The 8,366-nt window shown below is 35.2% G+C and overlaps 1 pseudogene; it reads left to right on the top strand.

Moving 5' to 3' along the window:
- Positions 1–7,084: 7,084 nt before the first annotated feature.
- On the top strand, positions 7,085–7,203 carry LOC112483606 (annotated as a pseudogene).
- The last annotated feature ends 1,163 nt before the right edge of the window (positions 7,204–8,366 follow it).

The following is an 8,366-nucleotide window of genomic DNA, read 5'->3' on the forward strand; positions in this document are numbered from 1 at the left end:
GCAAAATCGCTTTAGAAAATAACTTCAAAATGAAATGAGTCATAATTATGAGTTATAAGCTATTTCCTACCTTTATTTGTTCCTTCAGTATAGTTGTTTCCAAGTTATGTTAGAGTATTTCATGACCAGTGACCTATTAGATTTAAGATACAATGGTCCCACCTAATCCATTCACAGAAAGTAAACCCTGACATCATGGAGATGTATCCAGCCCAGCAGCCTCTTTGTGGCTATTCCTGGCATGTGTCCCCAACATCCAGAGCCAGGGTCCCCCAGTACTACTCTCCTCCCTTTAAATTTATCCACATACTGGCTCCAGCCTCAGGAGAACTAACCCAGATATTTATTCAATAAAATAGAATTCAATTAATATTAAGAAAAGGAATATTATGAGAACCAATGTTGGAACGAGGATCAACCTGGGGCCTTAGGGAGAAATAGGAGGAAGCCCTGGAAAACAGGAAAGTTTCATAGAGTTGTTGGAAAACATAGGTTTGAGAACTGGAAAATCAGATTCAAGTCCTGGCTCTGCTCCTTATGTGCCCTATGACCTGGCATGTGATAGTTGGTCAGTAAATAGTGGTTGAATGAATAAACCTAGTTCCTTAATTTTCATATGCAAAGTATGAAAGTAAAAATCTGCTTTAGAGGGTTAGAATAAAGATTAAATAAGGTACATATATGGAAAATGAATAGGAAAGTGTCTGATACAGAATCAGTGCTCAATAAAGAGTATCGACTACTACTACCACTCTTATGATCCTAAAAAGAATGAGAAAAACACATCCCTTATTTCTTAAATAGTTTGCTCAGATGGCAAGGCAGTCATCATTGTAACAGAGAAATATGTAATTTGAGATCTGAGAAAAGTGGTAGTGAATAAATTACAAGAAAGTTCCAATTTTCCATTTTTGCCTTGGGGCAATAAAAAAAAATTAACCCAACCTAGACTATCATGATCTTGTTTTTAAAATTCTCAGGGGGAAAAAAAACAAATTCTATGAAATGAAATCCACAGTGGAAGAACAATGTCCAGGACTCAGGAAACAAATGTTCAGGCTCTGATTCTGTCTCTATCTCTTTCTACATATTGGTTTTTGAGTTGAGGAAGCTAGAAGCAGGGAAAGCGATTTCTCAAAATGCTGAATGATTTCTGAGGGAATCAGGATATGGTTCTGTACATTAGCCATGGGGTGGTGGGAATCAGCACTGAGTGATCTCCTGTTGCCTTTCTTGTTGGTGACTTGATAGGGCAAAACTGGTCAATCAACTGATATTCCACTTACTACAAACTCGGAATGGACCATTTCTACCTGATTTCCTTGGGCTATTGGTCATTTTCTGGCTTACCTGGGTTTCCTGGCTCTGTTTGTTGAAGGAGTCTTAGGGGAAAGTGGAGTCTGCTTTCCAAGAGAGGATATCACAAAGAAATGCTATGAGATTTTAAATCAGTGGTTTTCTGATTAGAATAATATGGAGAATTTTAAAAATTACTGATCCTTGGGGATATCTCTGGAAGATTCTGACTCAACGGATCTGTGGTGAAGTCCAGAGTCACAATTTTTTTTAAAGCTTCACAAATGTTTACAATGGGCATCCAGATTTGAGAACAATTATCTCCATAAGAAATCACAAACTCAAATTCCTACAGAACTCAGGCAAATCAGGCTAAAAATAAAGTTCTCTAGGTCTGTATTTCATTTTCCTATTTTTGAGAGAGAAGTGAATTTAAGAATTGTTTTCCTTTCCTCTTCTTAATTCTGCTATAAGAAAAACAGAACAAAAAGAATAATAAATGATAACTGATGCCCAGCTTTAAAGCTGGGGATAATAGGGAGTGGTGAGAACTGCAGCCACCCGGATAATTCACACACCGTCTAAAGGTAGCACGACTACTCAGCTCTAGCTAATTGTTGTTCTGCAGTCAGGTATGCTCTATATAACCAGAGCTTTTAATTCATCCAAAGTGGGAAAAAGTCCGGAATCTAGATTTTGATGTGAAACGTAAAAATTTCTAAATGTTAGGAACCCATACAAATTCTTTTAAAATTTTGTGTGCAGAACACAAATAACCAACAAGCCACACGTCTCATCTGTGTTTGCTCATTTACTTCTTCCTAGAGCAGGAAGTCCAGGGCAACAGAACTGGCATTGCCTCTGGAGGTTAACTCCCAGTTCTGGCACCTTACAGAGCTAGTCCTGAAACTTTCTGGGTTCAGATATCTCATTTGTCAAATGGGAGCAAGAAAACTTGATGTACATGATTGCTTTGAGGATAAATGAAATCGTAGCTAAGAAAGCAGTTCATAAACTGTAAAATGTTAGCTCTCATTATTACAGTTAAAATAGAAAACAGAATTGCATGCAGTAAAATGTTCTCAGGTAACAGATGCTGAAAAGTTTTGTCTTCAGGTTGATCTGAGGAAAAAAAGTGAGTTCTGGGTCAGAAAGTTTTCTGTTTCAAAAAAAAAAAAGACAAGATCAGAGACTTTAACTCAGCATGGACTTTGCTTTTGGCCTGATTTTGTTTCCATCCTTTTTTTTGTCAAATGGTGAAAGCTGATAGCTTCTCTCCACAGGGGCCTGCAAGGCTTGGATGCTGGAATCCTCCAGTCTGCTGGCATCATCACCTGCCACAGCTGGAGGGAATGTGGACAGAGAAGGAAGAATATTGGGAAGGCAGAGTTAGAGGCAAGAGAGGGGATATAGGCCCTGTGCCCTGAATAGAACAGATTTAAAGACAGGATGAAATTGGTGCTGATTAAATGAGAGGAGGTCCCAAGTCCAGAATGTCAGATTTAAAGCTCTTTCACTGATGTGGAAAGTCATCTTGGCACCAGCTCATAAGGGAAGAAGAGAAGCAAATCTGTCATCGGCTAAGCCTTGCAGAGAAGTTTCAGGCCCCCAAACCTAGTAAGCTCTATTCCTGGTGGAAGCTGTCAAGTCAGAAGGATAAACTGCTAGCCTCCTGCAGTTTATTGAGCCTGAAATGAGTATAGAAGTCAGCTTCTCTCAGAGTTAAGTTATATCCTTAAATCTTCCAGCTGAGGAGGAGATGGAAATGAAAAGCTAGGAACTGCCTTATTGCTATCTCGTCTCTTTTAGAGGTGACTCCAGCCAGGAATTACACAAAGTTTAACAAAAACAGTGGGTCCTGACCTATTTTATGCCATGGACACTTCTGACTACCTGCTGAATGAAGCCTATAGACTGCTGGTCAGAATAATGTTTATAAGTATTCAAAATAAAATATGTGAATACAAAAAAAACTAATTATGTTGAAATATGTTATCAAAATTTAAAAATATTTGTGATGTAGTCATAATTGTGCTTCTTTATTAATAAATTAAATAGCAAGATCTAGCGATAAGCCTGAAAACTTCCACAATTACAGAAGTGATGAGTATTAAGGCGGATCAACAGTACGCTGAGGCACCTGCAGCAACCATGTTGTGATGTCAAAATCTGTGTGGTTTCTGTAGTTGATGAAATTATAGGTATTGCTGATTCTCCCGTGGCTTATTGCCCACGTTTATAATAAAAGGAAACTCTATATTCCAATTGGAAGTTTGTAAAGTAATACTCTTCTTACCTTCCAAGTTCAGAGAGCCCTTGGGATCTGAGGACTTCAATTAAAAACTCCTGTGATGAGGTGATAGAAACTAATTCAGTTGACCCCTCCTCCTCCCATAACAGACAGGCAAATGAAAGCAACTGTTCAAATCCCTCACTTTGGAAAGCTACAAAAATTTGTTAACCGTTGCTCAGAATATTTGTAAAGAAGGGAGATCTCTTCTAAATATGTAAGATGTATTTATTTTCTATAAATTGAATTTCAAATTCAAGATTCCCTATAACTAAGTGGTAAGAAACCTCATGTCAGTCATTTGTGGTGTTTCTACCCAACCAGCTTTGGGAATTTGTCACAATTCCAGAGTCTTACTCAGTCCCGCATCACCCAGCAGGGTCCCTCCAGCTGATCGTCTGTCCACATAGGCTACCCATATGATGTCCGCTGTCCCCTCTGATGGCTTCTTTGGGTTCAGTGGTTCTCTGATGCTTGAGACACAGAAATTTTCCTTTGTCTGCCCAAGTACTTTCCTCTAAAAGGTACCACATCTATTCCTCTCTAGAGCCTTCTACTAACCCATGAGTGTTCTGTCACATATTTCTTCCAAGGCCATAAAGTATAGAACAGACTACCTGCCTAAATGGGGGAGAGAAGGGAAAGAAGAAATTATAGTAGGAGGAAAATTAATATCTAAAAACATCATCTAGCCATGTTTCTAAAATTCCACTTTGGAATGAGCTTCAAGAAAAAAAAATGTATGCATTTGACATGAAAACCAATCTCTCAACTACACAGCAACTTTATGATTTAATCAAAATTGTCATTACTCAATTCATCGTTCTCTTATTGAATACCAGGTTTTATTCCAAATACTTTTAGACTATTGGCAAAAATAAAATCCATTCTCAGCAAAGAATTGTAGTTTTGAGGATATTAAAATTTTGCCACAGGAAGGCCTTCCTAAATATGTCTCAAAATCCAGGTGTAATAAAAGAAAATATTGATAAATTTTAGTACATATAAATGAAAACCATATGCCTGGAATAAAAAACACCATAAGCAAAGTGAAAACACAAACAAGACAGTGGAATAGATTTACAAAAAAGAGGGAGTAACTGCCATATCCAAAGTGCTCCTAGAAATGAAGAAGGAAAAACACCAACAATTCAATGGGGTGGGTGGGGCAGAAGAACAAGGACAAGAACATACAGGAAAGCAAAAAAATTCAAATGAGTCTTTAACATAATATGAGAGTCACAAGATTCTCAGTTTCACACAGAATAAGAGAGAAACAAATTAAAACCTCGCTGAGATATGTTATCTTCTGGACAATATGGAGCATAGATATTGGGTTTATTCTCCTGCATGAAGTTTAAAAAAATAAAAGCAGACAAAATTTACGATACAATTTTCAAACATTGAACATAAGGCAGCTCAGGTCAGTGGTCCCTGAGAGAAGGGAAATAAATGAGATGAGACTTCTGATCGCCCAGGCTTCTGCTTAGAGAGATCTTCCATGTTGTTGTGAAGATAGGGAAACCCAAGCAGAGCCTGAATGTCTATCTGAGTTGAAAAGATGGAGCTGATAATCTAATGAGATCAAGGTAACTAGAATTCACAGGGCCACCTGTGACAAAAGAATTGCACAAAGAAAGAACTTAAGCATTCTGTAGTGTCCCCTTTGAATCCTCAGTTGAAAACTAATCAGTGAGTGCATGTGAGCAAATTATTTGAGACTATGAAAATAACCATGCAAAGGAAGCAGGGCATCAATATCTAGACCTTGCGCCGGGATGGGAAATTTGTGTTTCATTGTCCATACTCGTAAACCTTGTATATGGAAGGATGGAAGAGTCCTCAGAAAATAATTGCCTCGGTAGTGGGAAAAAGTTAGCCTGAGGCTAAAGATTGTTTTGTATATGCCTAATAAAGTTTAAAGTCAAGACTTGCAAGAAGCAAACTGTTTCTAAGTAATATAACTTTATCTATCCTATTAAAAAAAAAAAACTCAAGAATATTAGAATGCAAAAATATCCAATAACATAAAATTTGTAGTGTCCAAGAATTAATCCAGAAGTTCCAGACTTGCCTTAAGGAAAATGTGATACACAATGAACCATAATGACAAAGATTGCAGTCTTAGTGGACAAAGTCGTTAAAACAGTTATAGTCACTATCTTCCATAAGTTGAAGCAGGTAGATTAAACATGTTAAGATGTGTAATTTTTTTTAAAAAAATCAAAATAGAACTTCTAAAAGTAAAAAATACAATTATTGTACTAAAAAATTCACTAAATGAAACTAACTCTGAGACTATAACCAATGCAGAAGAAAAGATTAGTGAATATGAAGACCTAGTAATAGAAACTATCCAAAATGAAACATAGGTAGAAGAATGACTGAAAAAAATTGAACAGAGCATCAGTGAGCTCTGGGGGAAATTCAGGCATCCTAATATACAAATGGAGTCCCTAAAAAAGAGGAGGTGGCAGGAAATGGCCAAAAATTTTTCATATTTGATGAAAACCATAAAAAGACTCAACGAGCCCCAAATACAAGAAATATGAAAAGTCCTACACCAAGGTATATCACGGTCAATTGTTTAAAACCACCGATAAAGAGAAAAGTCTTAAAAATAGCCAAATAAAAATATGCCATATAGAAAAGAATAAAGATAAAAAATAATAGAATTTTCATCAGAAACACGGCAAGCCAAATTTTTTGCTGCCTACAAGAAATCTTCACTATAAAGACATACATAGATTAAAAGTAAAAATAATGAGAAGAGGTATAATGTGCAAACGCTAATCAAAAGAAAACTGGAGTTACCCTATTAGTATCAGATAAATTAGATTTTAGAGCAAAGAATATTACCAGAGTCATTTCATAATGATAAAGGGGTCAATTTACCAAAAGGGTATAGAATCTTAAATATCTATGCACTTAATAACATAGCTTCAGAATATGAGAAGTCTGATAGAGCTCAAAAACAAATAGGCAAAAGCACAATTGTGGTTGGAGATTTCATCATCCCTTTGTGAGAAAAAGTAGAAAAAGTAGACAAAAATCAGTAAGACTATGAAAGATTTGAACAAGACTAAGTATTTATAGAACTCTCCGATCAACAACAGAATAGATATTCTTTCCAAATGTACATGAAACATTTGTCAAGTTAGATCATATTCTGGGTCACAAAACAAGATTTGACAAATTTAAAGGGATTAAAAAAACAAGGATATTCTTAGATCGCACTGGAATTAAATTAGAAATCAACAAAAAAAAAATGGGCTGAAAACTTTCAAATCTAAATAATGTACTTCTAATAATCCATGTGTCAAAGAATATATCAAAAGAAAAATTAGAAATCATTTTGAACTGGTAAAAATGAGAACAGAAATTATTAAAATTTGTAGAATTCAGCTAGATAAGTACATAGAAAAAAATTTATAGCACTTAAGAATAAGGGTCTGAAATCAATGACCTAAGGTTTTGTCTTAAAAAACTAGAAACAGAGTCTACAGCCATGCCACCGTGAACATGCCCTATCCTGTCTGATCTCGGAAGCTAAGCATGGTCAGGCATGGTTAGTACTTGGATGGGAGACCACCTAGGAAGACCAGGTGCTGTAGGCATAAAAAATAAAAAATAAGGGATTGTAAATTGACAAGGTCCTTGCAATCTGTGACGTCAACCAAGGGTTGCCTCGCCTAAAAAACAACAACAATAAAACTAGAAATGAGAGAGCCAATTAAATCCAAGGTAAAAATGGGAAAAATAAAAAAAATAAAAGACAAGAGAAAAATAGATAAAAACATTAACAAAAAATAAAACTGTAGACCAATATCGCTCATAAACACAGATGCAAAAATTCTCAACAAAATTTTAGCAAATTGAATCTAGTAACTCCTAAAAAGGATAGTGAACTGTTATAAAGTGGGGTTTATCCCAGAAGTTCAAGGTTATTTTAATATTTGAAAATCAATCAATGTTATTCTCTCCATTAAGACTAAAATCAAGATGTCATATGATCATTTCAACAGATGCATAAAAAGCAATTATTTGACAAAATTGAAATTTTTTTCTGAAAAAATGATCAGAAAACTAAGCCTAAAAGGGTACTTCTTCAACCTAATAAAGGGCATTTACAAATAACCTGCAACTATATTTACAGGCAGCATGACTCTCCAGGAAAAAAAATAATCGTAAGAAATATATTTTTAAATGCTTTAACAAAGTTGCAGAATACAAGATTAATATCAAAAATCATTTGTATTTCTATATGCCAGCAACAGATAATCAGAAAATAAATTTTTTAAAAAATCTTTAATAGCTTTTAAAAATATGAAAAATTAGGGATAGATCTGGGAAAAGATGTGCGACACCTTTGTTATTCTGAAAACTATAAAATAATTGCTAAGAGAATTTAGAGAAGACATAAAAAATAGAGAAATATACTGTGTTTTGGGATGAGAGGACTCCTTATTGTTAAGATGTCAATTCTTCCTCAAACTAATCTATGGACTCAAAGTAATCTCTATCAAAAGCCCAGCAGGATATGGAAATACAAAGAACTACTGAACATAGCTGAAACAACTTTGAAAAAGAATAACAATGTTAAAAGAGTTACGCTTTCTGATTTTCAGGCTTATCGTAAAGCTATAATACAATATCATATTGGATCAGGATAGACAAATAAATCAAGAGAATAGAGAATCCAGGATTAGACCAATATATATGTCGTCAATTGATTTTTGACAAAGGTGCAAGGTTAATTCAATGGAGAAAGGATAATCTT

This window comes from Pteropus alecto, unplaced genomic scaffold (assembly GCF_000325575.1).
Source record: "Pteropus alecto unplaced genomic scaffold, ASM32557v1 scaffold164, whole genome shotgun sequence".
Taxonomy (NCBI): Eukaryota; Metazoa; Chordata; class Mammalia; order Chiroptera; family Pteropodidae; genus Pteropus; species Pteropus alecto.